Source organism: Erpetoichthys calabaricus, chromosome 4 (genome assembly GCF_900747795.2).
Source record: "Erpetoichthys calabaricus chromosome 4, fErpCal1.3, whole genome shotgun sequence".
NCBI lineage: Eukaryota > Metazoa > Chordata > Cladistia > Polypteriformes > Polypteridae > Erpetoichthys > Erpetoichthys calabaricus.
The window spans coordinates 169,373,191-169,388,706 of record NC_041397.2 but is presented as its reverse complement, the minus strand read 5'-3'; the positions used below and the strand labels follow the sequence as shown (position 1 = coordinate 169,388,706).

At 36.9% G+C, this 15,516-nt stretch overlaps 2 protein-coding genes across 2 annotated transcripts in view; both read right to left on the bottom strand.

Annotated features, from left to right (window-relative positions):
• The window catches only part of jagn1a (jagunal homolog 1a), a 469,310-nt gene that overhangs the window by 418,224 nt on the left and 35,570 nt on the right, over nucleotides 1-15,516 (bottom strand). The window lies entirely within an intron of this gene.
• The window catches only part of col8a1a (collagen, type VIII, alpha 1a), a 181,136-nt gene that overhangs the window by 147,091 nt on the left and 18,529 nt on the right, over nucleotides 1-15,516 (bottom strand). The gene's annotated exons all lie outside the window — the stretch shown is intronic.

The window sequence follows — 15,516 nt, the reverse complement described above, 5'->3', positions numbered from 1 at the left end:
GCTTCACAGCTAAAGAGGTCTGGTTACTACCTGTGTGAAGCCTACATATTCTTTTATGTTTTTGCATCATTTATGTCTAGATGTTCAGGTTTCCGCAATTATATTCTTATATGGTTTACTGGCATATCCAGTGTAATTACAAATATTTGTATAAATGTGTCTTAAAATAGACAAACATGTTATCTGAGGTTACTTCCTACTCCAGCTCCAGATGACTATATATCGGACTGAGCATACAGTAGTAGTGAATAGACGTTTCCATGAACGCAATATTGTAATTCAAATGGAAATACTAAATTAAAATGTTTTGGAATTTACAGCATATAACACAGTATTATATACTGCTTATTACTTTTTTATATTTAATTCACTTAAAAGGAAATTAAGACAATAAATTTCATCAAGTGACACCTATATAACTATATGTATAAATAAGTTTGCATGTTCTCCCCGTGTCTGCGTGGGTTTCCTCCGAGCGCTCCAGTTTCCTCCCACAGTCCAAAGACATGCCAGTTAGGTGGATTGGCGATTCTAAATTGGTCCTAGCGTGTGCTTGGTGTGTGGGTGTGTTTGTGTGTGTCCTGCGGTGGGTTGGCACCCTGCCCGGGATTGGTTCCTGCCTTGTGCCCTGTGTTGGCTGGGATTGGCTCCAGCAGACCCCCGTGACCCAGTGTTCGGATTCAGCGGGTTGGAAAATGGATGGATGGATGGACACATATCTATGCACAACACGAAATGAATGAATGTACTTGGGAGTTTAAAATATAAAAAAATGTGTATTCTTAATTATAAATTCTAAGTGTTCACCTTTATATTGTACCATTACCTGTTTTATTGATTTTTTCACATTATTCATAATTTAGCATTAAATGCTTTATTCATTTTATTTTAATCTTTCATGGCTATATTTACTAAGTGATATTTTAAACGTTCATTTGTTCCAGAATGTTATTATGTATTCATTACATACAATATATTGATATACACTTTAAGGTATAAAAGGTATACACCAAACCAGTTTAAATACATGATAGTTTATTAGCAGGATCTGCTCCAACACAAGAAGTACCACACTGCATATCATAGTGACCAAAGCAAACATCCAGGATTTTGGTAGTGTCTCTTGTGTGAAAGCATCTTGACTATTGGAACTGCAAGGCCAATTCATTTTTAAGACATGTGTGTTTGACATCAAAAGGCTAATATGAGACAATAGTTCAGAATTTTAGCTTTATTTCCTAATATTGAGATCTAGATCTGTTAAACAGTATAGAAGATAGCACCCAATAGCAGACCACTCAATATTTTAGGTGAGCTGAAGTATTGGGACAAATAGTCTTAAAGTATATTAAAGTCAATAACACCTAATATTTAGCTGCTTATCCCTTGCTAGCAATAAGTGCATGAAGCCCATGACTCATAAACAACACCAAATGGTGTTTATTTTCTTTTATTGCTCTTTTTCAGACTATTACCACAGCCATTTTCAATTGTTGTTTGTTTCGAGTTGTTCTTTTTTTCCCTTACATTTCCTCTTCAGGAGGTGAAAGGCAAACTCAGTTGGGTTAAGGTCTGCTGAATTGACTTAGCCTGTCTGAAATCTTCCACATTTTTCCCATAATGAAGTCCTTTGGCATTGTGTCTGGGATCATAATACTACTGCACGATGAAGTTCCTCTTAATTAGTTTGGATGTGTTTCTCTGTAAATTGACAGACAAAATGTTTCTGTAGATTTCTGAATTCATTCTGCCGCTACCACCATCAGTTACTTCATCAATAAAGATTAATTAACGTGTTTCAAAAGCATCCATGCAAGCCCAAGCCATGACACTATCTCCTGTCAGATGAGATTATGTGTTTTGGAAAATGAGTAGATCTTGTCTTCCTCCATATTTTGGTCTTTCCATCTCTTTGGTAGAGGTCGTACCTTGCTCTCATTAGTGAAGAAAACTTTGTTCCAGATGTTTTGTGGCTGATCTCTGTACTTTTTTGCAAATTCCAATCTGGTTTTCCAATTCTTACTACTGATGAGTGTTTTACATCTTGAGGTATGGCCTCTATATTTCTGCTCTTGAAGTCTTCTTTGAAGGGTGGATTGTGATACCTTCACCCCTGCCCTGTGGAGGTTGTTAGTGTCACTGACTGTTGTTTTTGGGGTTTTCTTCACAGCTCTCGCAATGTTTCTTATGACAGCTGTTGCTGTTTACCTTGGCTGACCGTTCAATGTTTATTGATTAGAACACCAGTGGTTTCTTTCTTTTTAGGAACACTCAAAATTGTTGTATAGGCTATGTCCAATATTTGTGCAATGCCTCTAAATTGTTTTTATCTCTTATCTCAGTTGGCTTTTCTCACATAGACTGTTCCCTGGTTTTTAACTTTTTAAAAAACAAATGCAGTTTTCTCAGGTAAAACCTAAAGCTAAACTCGAGTTCACTTTCAGAGCCATTTATTGTTTAAAGAAGCACTCTAACCAGTCACACTTAAATAAAAAGAAATGCCTGTCAGTCACATGCTTCTATATTTTTGCTCACTTAAAAAATGGGGAGGTTTGCTACTAAAAGTGTTATCGTGTATATTGTTTAACACATGTAGATGTCTATACAAGAATATAAAGACTGGAGTTCTCCTATCTCATATTCATATTTTGATCTCAAAACCAAATTTCTTCAACAAATGAATTGACCTGGCCATTCCAATAATTTTGGAGGGGACTGTACGATGACTATTCTAATCTTTTCTGACAGTGAACATATAACCTGTTATGCAGATTCCAGTGTTTTCAAACAAATTGTTCTCTTATATGGATGAGTGTGCCATTTGATTTAAAAAAATTAACATTATGCATAAATAAAAGAAAATTTTAATAACACATGGTAAAAACATCAAGAAAGAATGATAATCTCATAAGGCAGGGGGTTTGTAAAATCAAAACTGGAGGACCATAGTGGCTGCAGGTTTTTAATCCAAACCAACTTCTCAATGAGAAGTCTGTTATTGCTGTTGAAGCACATACTGCTCAAGCAATGTCTTTATTCTTCATTTTAGTTGTCTCGCTTGTTAAAATTTGCCACCTTTGATTGCTTGCTTTAGTCTTAAACAGCTTCATTTACAGTTTATAATTGCTCCTTATAGGTAATAACATGCAGATGACAAAGGAAGTAGCGGTTCTCCATCTCACGTATTTTCATTTGTACCTGCGTATATCCATTGTGAACTGTCTGGCTTAATAAAATGTTTGAAAGGAAACTGAAGAGAAAAAAGTGAAGTACACAAATCATTCTGATAATATCCTTGGAAAAAGAAAAAATCAACAGTATAAGAATGACCTGACATGTCAAAATGAAAACATTTAACAAGCCATAAAATGGCAAGGGCTGGTGCCTAATTAAGCCATCAGGTTTGAACAAGTTCTTGCTGCCACTATAGCCCTCCAGGACAGGCTTTGCAGACCCCATCAAAAGGTCACTGCCTTTCATATAAGGAGCTAAATTTGAAAAAAGACAAATAAAGTATATACCCAAGAAATACATTATAAGACAGCATGTATGATAGAAAAATTAATGAAAAAAGAAAATGCTGCCAATGAATTACAGCTGAAAACTTGTACAAGTGCTCTGAGCTTTGTACTCTCTGACAAAAGCTATATAAAAAGTTTAACTGAATTGAAATGCATAGAAAGGAATAAAGAAATACAGATACAAATAATTATGAAACAAATGTGTATCATCAATTTGACCATCCATGATTTTCTTAACCTGCTGGTATAATTCTGAGTTGGGGTTTGGGCAGTCACTAAATTACCAACAATAAGAGCAAGGCAGGAGCTAAACCTGAACCAGAACATTAGTCCATTGAAAGGCACACCCAGACACAGCCCAACTGGACCAGTTTAAAGATCATGATTAACCTTACTGTTATGTCTTTGGGAAGTGGGGAGAAAACGAGAGTATATTAGGAGAGAAAAATCCCACACCAGCTTGAGAAGAATGTGTAAACTCAATACATTCACAAACTGGGTCGGGACTTTCACCCTGGACTCTGATGCAGAGAGGCAGCAGGTCTGAACCCAGAACTATTATTGAATCAATTGTGGCGTGATAATAGCTGCTTATTGTAGTTGACATGTATGTTTTTCCTTCGCAAGTAGTTAAAAATAAATAAATAAATCCAAAAGGCACCATACATGGTTACACTTCTTCAGACTGTTCTACCACAAGAATTACGAGTATGATAATGTAGGACAAAAGAAAGCAGTTATTTATGAATGACATCTATTGCAGGACTAACCAACATATATACACTTGTATTAGCGTGTTAAAGGAGTGGAACTTGGAGGTTAATACTACTACCTCCAATCTTCAGGGACACAGTCCAGTTTCTGGCCAGCTCACCATTTCTATTTATTTCTTGTTGTTCTACCAATTTCCAAGTCAGATTTGTTGAGCTGTTTTAGGTTCCTGTCAAATTGCATTGAAATGCACTTTAATTTAATCATCCCTCCAGCCATTGATTTTTTTTAATTTGAAACATGTAATCCAGCTCATTGTAATAGGAAATTTGAATCTTGTTAATTAAGCCTTTGTAAATTGCTCCCACAGGAGTGAAAATGCCCTGTAATGGACTGGCTTTGTCTTTAAACCTGGAATATAGTACATAGGATCAGAAAATTAATAACACGATCTCCAGAGTATTTATACTGTTTCTGTTTAATTTTCTAGTTTAGTATACAGTTAGTTCATGCTTAATACATGGGTGATGTATTCAAATGTATAGCAGGACATATTTAATTATAAGACTATTACTGCACTATAAGACTCCCTCAATCCATCCAACTTATGCTCAATGATCGAAATTGTGGCATCATTTTGATAATTTTTTCTCATAATTTGTAACTGGACATTTTGTTAGTCAGGGCTAGATTGAAAAAAGTAATTACTTTCCAAATCCAGTATTATATGCCTTTCATTGATTGTTGCCAGAATTGGTTATTAACCCAATGCTGACCATGACCTTTACATCAACAGGGGAGCATCTATTCATCTTTCTCATCACTCTGGTTCCTTTAATTACATGGGGAAAAGATCTAGCAAAACACCATCTCTATCTATATAATAGCTTAGCTAAAATGCACTTGCTCTGAACAAACACATCTTCTTAATGCAACATTTTTCAAAGTTAAGTAGATAAACATTTGGCTGTTTAAGCATCCACTGTAACAGTTGCATAGACAGCCCGTAGACAGTTAGACTTGCATATCCTGTCTTTGTATTTAATGATTTATCTAATTATTAATAATGCTTGCGGGGTGGAAATCTAGCTAGTGTACTGATTGGGTCCTGACATCACATGCATGCAAATTGGCAATGATCTTACAGTACACATGCATGAAAGTTCTGTACATGGCTGCTACAGCTCCTTGATGCTATGCTGGCCTTGCAAAGCATCATGAGGCACAGGAAAAAATGTTAATCTAAGCTGGCCACACGTTGAATTTCCAGAAAGAATATTCTGCGAACAATGCCACTGGTGAACGTGGCATATTTGCTGTGAATAACACTTTGGCAAATTTTGTTGATCAGCACTAATCTTGCTACTCTCAGATTGAGTAAGGGACATTTTTGCAGTGAACAAAGTTCTTTGTCATCTTTTATTCAGGATATTGTGAATGTGTTAGTGGATTAGTAGGGCTAACTAGAAAGTGCTTCTATGATGTTTGGCAGTTTTAGTTAAATTAAGAAGGGTAACTGATAATCCCACATCAATGTTGAATGTAAATCCTCAAAGTATAAATCATAAATTTCCTGTATTTTAGCAGATGATATTGATAGCTCTTTCTCCATACCATCTGTTTCTGGACTTTTGTTAATTAAGTTCTGCTGATTTTAAAGTGACCTTATAAAGGTGATTAAATTACACTGGCAAAAAAGTATATGCCGACACCAACAATTTCTTTGATGGATTGATTTTGATTGAAAGTAACATTATGGCTTAAAGACCTGATGTTTTTCATATCCATAGGTGTTAAATCATCTGGTCTCATTAAACATGTGAAACTGTGTTCTGATAGCTTTGCCATGTCAACTCACTACTGGTTTTCCCTATCTGGGTAAAATGTGTGACCAGTGGTTTTGGTCTTTGGGCATTGAAATGTTAATTCTTTTTTTTAACAGGTACAATTTTCCACTGGTGGACAGGTGTCTCATCCAAGCCTGTCTCCTTCATTGCACTCAAAGGTGTGGGGATAATTTGCCAATAATCCTGTACTTAATGATGAGGGTGTGAGAACATAATGCTATATTTCAATAATCATATAGTAGATAATTATTGAACTTATTTTGTTTAGGGTTCTGAATTAATATTATAACTTCTATACCTGTACTGCACTGGAGATATATTAGCAATCTAAAACAATAAAGAAAAAGGAGAAATGATCTTCTTATATAATACTCTACCATGGCTGTCCATTTGTCTGTCCAGAATTTTAAATCACCTGTAGCTCACAAACCTTTTGAACTATTGACCTGAAATTTGGTACACATATACAACGTGACGTCTACTATCCGTTTTCAGGGTGATGATTGACCTTCAAGTTTATTCCACTTTTTATTTTTATTTTATTGTAGAATCAACTTTTAGCGCATGTGTACGGGCACTGGTCTCAACCCACCTTCCAAACACCTTCGCCGTCACTTCCCCTACCTCTTCATATCTTAAATCATTGAAAACTTAAGTGCCAGCTTAAGTGAAAAATTAAGGAAAATGTACTAAGTAATTGCAACACAACCACTGACTTAATCAGTTTTAAAGTGAAAAGATGCAGACAAAAGAAGAGAAGAAGCGGGCCACTAGGGTGGAGAAAAGAAGAGCTGCTCAGCAAGCAGAAAGCTTCCTCTGAGCAAACGAATGTTAAACATACAGAGAAAGAGTATGAAAACTAGGAATACTCATGTCAAGTGTATTCACTGCACATTATTGTGCAGTGTGCCGTTACTGATAATTTATAATTCAGAAACACTTGACTAATTCTGTATTAAAAGGATTTAGAAAGTTACATTTTTTCCTCTAAATAATATAAACACTGGAAGTCTACAGACTATGAATTTCAAAGATTCTAGTTTTTGTCAGGAGATTTAAGAACTTTCTGTACATTTTGGAGATTATCCCACTACCACAGCCGCAATCTGAGACAGTGTTTACTACTCTTATGATGGTTTAGATGGACTACACTTTAAATCTAAATGCCAAAAGGTGAAACTGTTGCTTCTAGTTTACAAAGATATTCAGTTCTATACTGTAAAATGATCAGGATTAAAGCTGGATGAGGGACACACAGTATTTCCAAAGGTTTAAATGTAAAATAATTAGTTGATACATTTACAATGATCAAAACAAAAAAGCCTGTCATGTCCAATTTAAAAGTAAGAATTCAGATTAATGGTATAAACTATTTCTGAAGAAATAAAAATTAAAATTGTGATACCAGACTGTTATGAGACGTTGATATTAAATGCTTCATATGCATTTCTCCTTTCTGTTTTATTCTGATATTTAGTGCATGAATGCAGACAGACCAATATGTATAATAGCAGGGAACATTTTTGAAACCAAATAAAAAAAAAATCTGTTTCCTAAAAAGGATAATATTTAAAACATCTATTATCCACTTATTCAAATCTGGGTCACCCTGTCACTGAATACACTGGAATTCAGATGGCATAAGCAGTTATTTGCTAGCCTGAATAAATATATTTTGTGGATAATAGTCATGCAGAGCTGCTGACCTCTGCACTACCATGTCATGAGTAAGTTTATGATTAATGACTTGCCATGTTGTGCTGCACATTGATGGAATTCCCCATTGCAGTTCTGTTCGCCAGCACTAGGTGTCTATAATCAGAAGAACAGCTTTGCACTCTGGCGCTACACCAAGGACATTCATGGTTTTAATGACTTCTTAAAAAACAGTTTCCTAATCTGCCAAGGGTCAAAGTATAATTTTGATGGTTTCTGACAGCCCAAAAACAGTCTCATTACTGCGTCTGACAAGTACGGATGCAAAACAGCAGACAGTCTCTATTTGAGGAAGCTTTGGGGTCGTTTTGTTGGCAATGCACAAGTCTAACACTTCTAAAGAAAGCAAACAAGGACTACTTTAGTTTCTGTTTCTACAGAAAATTCCTGTAACCCAAATTTCAATAAAGAGGATCCAGTTTCCTGGTTTTTAACTTGAGAAGAATACCATTCATATTGAGTGAAATATGGTGAAGATGAAACAATGTTGACCAGTCAAGATGTTGCAAAGTAAAAATTTAAAAAAGCATTTTAAAGGTACAAATACATTAGAGCAGATTTAATATTATGTAGTTAAAACTGTTTAAGCATAATACATGTAAAAAAGTCTACAAGAACTGAAGTTGAATGTTTAGTGCTTCTGACACAAATGCACAGATTTGTGTTGAATTTCAGTCCATAGTCATTTTCTGTATAGAATGTAAATGTTCTCTGGACAGGTTTTTCCAGTTGTCTAATCTGTTTTTCTTGCTTTGCCTGTTATATGCTATCCATGTTGAGACTGAATCAGGGCTGTTTCTGGGCATAGACAGTCCAAGCATGGGCCTAGGGTGCCCACTTATGGTCAGGGTACATTACTACAGCCCTCAGTAGCTATTACTATCTTTATTTTGTTTAGAAAAATTTGCCCGGAGCAGAGCACAAAGAAATGTTTGTTGTGTGCCTCAGCAGCACCTGCATTGTCTGGACTATAAGCAGCAAAATCTGTGTCCTCTTGCAGGTATAGTACTAGTGCAGGCAGCATGCAGCCTCCTTGGGACCTGTGCATCTTGCACATAACAGTGAGGCAGCACCGCTTCAGTTTCGGCAGTTAGCCGCTGCCAGGACTAGGATCCATGAGTCGCCCCCTGATTTTTCCATGCGCCATGCAGCCTGCCATATGGACACACAGCAGAGTCCCAGTCCACCACTCCTTCTCTTGAAGCACAGTGCCACAGGGTGAGTGATGGCTAACCCAGGTGCAGTCCAGACTCCAGTGAGTGACTGAGTCCATCCAGGCAGCTGCTGTCATTGATGCCTCTCACTTGTTCCTTGAGTTGGGAGGTAGTAAGGCGAGAGAGAGTGCACCTGGGGACAGGAAGTCTTGGAGGCAGTAGTACCTGCACTGCAGCAGGGTCACTGTAGCAATGATTTCTTTTTTTTTTTAAATTTTATTTATTAATTTTATTGTAATCATTCCATACAAATAGATCAATTTATAACAAAAAAAAAAAAATTGAAGACAAATCAAACCCCACCCCTGAGAAGGAGAGCTTAGCCAAAGGAGAATTGCTTAGGGCTTTTTAATAAGGTAACAATAAACAAAAGAAAATAAGAAATATATATGGGTAAATAAAAAATGGAGAAGGAAAATAAATGCGGTAATAGTTATTTCTCTTATTCTAAAATAATATTGATTAGATCCTGCCAGGTTTTGAAAAAATTCTGTACACATCCTCTAACTGAGAATTAGATTTTTTCCAATTTCAAATAATATAAAACATCGGTTTCCCACTGACTTATCAAAGGAGAGTTAGGATTCTTCCAATTAAACAAAATAAGTCTGCGTGCCAAAAGTGTAGTGAATGCAATCACCGTTTGCTTGTCCTTCTCCACTTCAAGTCCGTCTGGAAGAACACCGAACACAGCTGTTAGTGGGTTAGGAGGGATTGTGACCCCAAGGCTGTCTGAAAGGCACTTAAAAATTTTGGTCCAAAATGATATTAGTTTGGTGCAGGCCCAAAACATGTGACCCAGTGAGGCAGGAGCTTGGTTGCAGCGTTCACAGGTTGGATCTTGCCCTGGAAACATTTTGGACAGTTTTAAGCAAGACAGATGAGCTTGATATATAATTTTTAGTTGAATAACTCTATGCTTTGCGCATATGGAGCTCGAGTGAATTCTCTGCTTTACTACCCTCCACTCCTTTTCTGATATATTGATTAAGAGATCTTCTTCCCAATGTCCTCTTGGGTCTTTGAAAGGTAGGGACTCTAATAAGATTTTATATAATGCGGAAATGGTGTTTAATTCCTCGAAATTGAGCAGTATTTTTTCCAGCATGGTGGAGGGTACGAGGTGAGGATAACTGAGCAATTTCTGTTTAACAAAATTTCTAATTTGAAGATAGTGAAAGAAATGTGTAGCTGGGAGGTTGAATTTGGAGCGTAATTGTTCAAAAGATGCAAATATGTTGTCTATATAAAGATCTCTGAGCATTTTAATCCCAAAACTTTTCCAGGTATTAAAAACTGGATATGTTTGCGAGGGTTGAAAGAGGTGGCTCTCTTGCAGAGGTGCCGCAGATAAAAGATTTTCCATCTTAAAATGCTTTCTAAGTTCGTTCCATATTCTGAGGGAGTAAAGCACAATTGGGTTATTAGTATATTTGAGATAACTTGCATTTATTGGAGCGCAGAGCAGGGAAAATAAAGAAGTACTACAGGATTTTACTTCTATTGTGAGCCAAGCCTGTGTATGTTCATTTTTTTGTGTCCAGGTTTTTATGGCTTGTATGTTTGCTGCCCAGTAATAAAACCGAAAATTAGGTAAAGCCATGCCACCTTCTGCCTAAGGTCTTTGTAGGGTCGCTCTTCGGATACGTGAATGTTTTGAGTTCCAAGTGAATGAGGTTATTGTTGAATCTAATTGCTTAAAAAATGATTTATTGATATATATTGGAATGTTTTGAAATAAAAAAAGAAGTTTAGGAAGGATAGTCATCTTAACAATATTTATTCTTCCGGCTAGAGTGAGATGAAGGGTTGACCATCTATGCAAGTCTTGCTTAATTTTTTCCATACAGACGGCAAAATTTTGTTGATAAAGAGCTTTATGTTTACTTGTGATATTTACCCCTAGGTATTTAAACTGATCTGCTATGGTAAAAGGTAGGGTGTCCAATCTAATATTATATGCTTGTGAATTCACTGGAAAGAGTATACTTTTATTCAGATTAATTCTGAGACCGGATATCTTTTGAAATTCTGTTAGTGCTGTTAGAACTGCAGGCACAGTGTTTTCTGGGTCTGATGTATATAAAACCATGTCATCTGCATATAGAGAAATTTTCTGTTCCAGTCCTTCTCTGATAATCCCCTTTATCTGATAAGAATTTTGACAGTGAACCGCCAGTGGTTCAATGGCGATTGCAAACAGAAGTGGTGACAAGGGACATCCTTGTCTGGTACCACGTTCTAGCTTAAAGTAGTCTGAGCAAATGTTGTTAATACAAACTGAAGCTTCTGGATTGGTATACAGTAGTTTGATCCATGCACAAATATTCGTCCCAAACCCAAATTTCTCCAATGCAGTGAAAAGGTAGTTCGATTCAATCATATCAAATGCTTTTTCTGCGTCTAATGATAGTAATATCTCTGGGGTGTTTGATTTTGCTGGTGAATATATAACATTAAACAAATGTCGGAGATTGGAAGATAGGTGTCGGCCTTTAATAAATCCAGTTTGATCCTGTGATATTACCGAGGGCAGCACTTTCTCCATCCTTCTAGCTAGAATTTTTGAGAGTATCGTAACATCATTATTCAGGAGTGAAATTGGTCTGTATGATGCACATTGTAACAAGTCCTTATTTTGTTTAGGAAAGACAGTGATTAATGCTTGACGAAATGTTTGAGGTAGTATATGGCTGTCTCTAGCTTCTGTAAATGTTGCCAATAAGAGGGGAGCTAGCTGAGTGGAGAATTTCTTATAAAATTCTACGGGGTAACCATCAGGGCCTGCTGAATTCCCGCTTTGAAGTGACTTTATAGCATCTAGTAATTCTGTTAGTGTCAGAGGTTTATCCAGTTCCTCAGCACTTAAAGCATCTATTTGCGGTGTCTGTAAAGTATCCAGAAATGCATTAGATTGTGTGTTGTCTTCTTTGAACTCAGTAGAATATAAGGATTTATAATAATCTCTAAATGCGTGCATTATATTTTTATGGTCAATGATTTCTTCTCCATTCGTGTTGGTGATTACTGGTATTGCACTGCGAACTTCTTGTTTGTGAATTTGTTGAGCTAAAAGCTTATTAGCTTTTTCTCCGTGTTCATAGTAATGATGTTCTGACTTATAAATAAGTTGTTCAGTTTCTTTAGTTGTTAAGATGTTAAGTTCTGTATGCAGGGCCTGCCTTTTCCTGTGAAGAGCTTCACTTGGACGCCTGGCTTGTTCTTCATCTATTCTAGTAATTTCGCTTCTTAGCTCTGATACTTTCTTGGTTTCTAATTTATTTCTGTGGGAAAGATACAAAATAATCTGTCCTCTTAAGAAGGCCTTTAGAGTTTCCCAGAGTGTTCCTGCAGAAACCTCTGTGGGCGTGTTTGTCTCTAGGAAGAAGCTGATTTGTTTGGATATAAATTCTGTGCAGTTCTCATCTGCCAATAGAAGAGGGTTAAGAGGCTATCTGCGAGGTGAGTGTGAGGGGCTTAATGATTTTAGCTCCAAGACTAGAGGGGCATAGTCGGAGATAACAATTGTGTCGTATTTGCACGATTTAATCGTAGGCAGGAAATTATTATCTATAAAAAAATTCTTGAGTAGCTATAATGCACTGGTGAGTAGAACGAATAAGTTCTTGAGTTTGGGTTAAGAAACCTCCAGGGGTCTGATAAGTTGTGGTCATTTAAAAACTGTGTAATTGTCTTTGCAGTGTTAGATGTCGTCCCCCCTGTCACAGGAGTCCTATCTAAGAGTGGATTTAAAACACAATTAAAGTCCCCAGCCATTATAATTTTATGAATGTTCACATTGGGAATGGATGCAAATAGATTTTGCATGAATTCCTTATCATCGACATTGGGTGCATAAACATTTATCAAAATCATTTTACTGTTAAATAAGTTGCCCATGACCATCACATATCTCCCTTCAGGGTCCAATACTACATCTGATGCTACAAATGGAACTGTTCTGTGTATGAGAATTCCCACCCCTCTAGTTTTCTTTATAAAGCTAGAATGGAACATTTGGCCAGTCCAGTCTTTTTGTAGTCTGAACTGATCCTTGCTTAGTAAGTGGGTCTCCTGTAAAAATACAATTTTAGCATTTAAGCCTGTTAGGTGAGAGCATACTTTCCTTCTCTTTAATTCGTGATTCAGGCCTTTAACATTCCAGCTCACAAAGTTAACTGTCCCATCATGGAGACATTGATTCTGAGTTTTTAATGTCATTTTATAGTTTTAACTGGTAGTGAGGCAGTTTTAATCTTAATTTCCAAATTCCCCATGAGTTATTGCATTTTAGCCTATTGTTGCATTGATATTTCTAGTTATAAGGATTAGAAGAATAGATTAGATATAGCCTGCTCTCCTTCTCTCCCCCCTTAATCCCCCCACCCCCCCCATTTTGCCTCCCCACTTGAGGCTTGATCCCACTTCGCGATGTCCTGGTCCTCTGACATACAAAGAGACAGAGCACGTCCAAAACAAAACAAACCCCACCCCGCAGCGGCATTAGAGAATTAAAACAAAGAGATATCTATTGCAGCTGAATTCTAAATACTACTTGCTGAAAATATAATCATTAACAGTCTTTAAGCTTAAAATAATCTTCAGCAATATTAAGATATTAAGATAATAAAAGAAAGAACCCCGGTAATGATTTTAAAAAGTAGTCTAGGATAAACATAGTAAATCCTAATGTAATAGTATAATGTAATAGTAGAAATAGTAGAAATAGCAATAAACCAAGAGTATGATGTTAAACAGTCTACTTTAAGGTAGTAAAAAAAAAAAAAAAAACAACTCTACTTTAATTACTTTCACACTTCCACACTCACGTATATAACTGTAATTAAGACATAAACATATAATGTCCAAGTAAAGAAAAGGATGTATAATTATAATACCAGTCTCTTTAAAAATGGATCTGACAGCAGATGACAGATCCTTCCCATGTCTTGACAGAATAAGGCTTCTTATTAACTTTCAAAAAAGTGTCAGAAACAGCTTCCTCTTTGCTTGGAAAGACATAATATTGGTCTTGAACTTCCACTTTCAGTTTGGCGGGATATAAGAGGCTGTATTTGATATCGGCTTTCTGAAGCAACTTTTTAATGTTAAAGTAGGCTGTGCGTTTTACAGCTGTTAATGGTGAGAAATCAGGGAAAATACGAATAAGATTATTTTCGAATATAATCTCTTGCTTGTGTCTCAGAAGTGCCATCACATCAAGCTTACATCGTAATCGCTCGAAGTGGACAATAAAAGACCTAGGTTTAAAGGTGCTTGATCTATATGTGCGATAAGCAGCTGCTATCTCAATGACGAGTTTAAAATCATCTCCAATTATTTTAGAGAGTAATTCTACTGCAAAATTCACTGGGTTTGAGTTTTCTCGTTTCTCAGGTATACCCTCAATTCTTATATTGTTTCTTCTGCACCCATTTTCCAGGGCTGCAAGTCTGTCTCCGAGTTTTTTGCATTCGGAATTCGCAGCTGTAGCTTTTTCATCGGCGTTAGACGCCAATTGTTCCGCTGTTTCAACTCGAGACGTGAATGCCTGCTTAACGTCATCCAGCTGATCTGTAACGTCATTAATCTGGTTGGCAAGCATTTTCAGTTTGGATCTATTTTCTTCGATGTGTTCCTCTAATTTCTCCAACATGCCTTTAAAGTTCACATCAAAACGTTGAAATAGACGCGTTTCCCAGTCTTTGTTATCTTTCTTAAGCTCAATGTTAGACTTCTTAAGCTCATTCTTAAGCTCATTCTTGCTATCCTTCTTAAGCTCATTTATGGCCGTAGCCATGGCAGTGGCCAGTGTAGCGATCATCTCTTTCAGTTCAGTTTTCAGTTCGGACAGTTCGTTTCAGATTTCGTGTTCCGCGAGTGGAAATGCAGCTCCTGTTACAGCAGGTGCTGCGGGCTCACGATGAGTAGATGAGAGCACATCCTGCAGGGCCTTTTCAGAAATCGGCGATCCATGGTGACCTGTATCACTTGCACCTTCGCTCCCATTTTCACTCTCGACTGGAGACGATACAATGGAGCGGGGTCCCAGGAAATCTGCGCATTCGTCTGCCTGTTCCAGGTCAGTCTCTGAGAGGCCATACCTTGCACTCGGGCCGGATGTCTGTCCAGACTTTGATGCAGCTTTAAGTTTCTTTTCTGGTTCTTTCTGACTTTTCGTGTTATTACTCATGCTTATACATATATTGTAGTGGACGTTCCTTGGTCAGGTTAAATACAGGATACCTCTAAATAATATGAAATACGTGGGAAAATAAAGCCGCTACTAGCGGAGCTCTGCTTCAGACGTCCATCTCCTATAATGGACGAGACCAACCAGTCTAACTGAATGATTTCTGATTCTTTTTAGCCATTCTTGATAGTGGACAGCAACCTGAATGTATGGATCTGATATCACTTAGTTTCAGGCAAGGCTGTAATTTCAGATCAACCATTTACCCTCAATCAAACTTCCTTCTGGAATGTTAAAGTTAGGAATGTATGCAC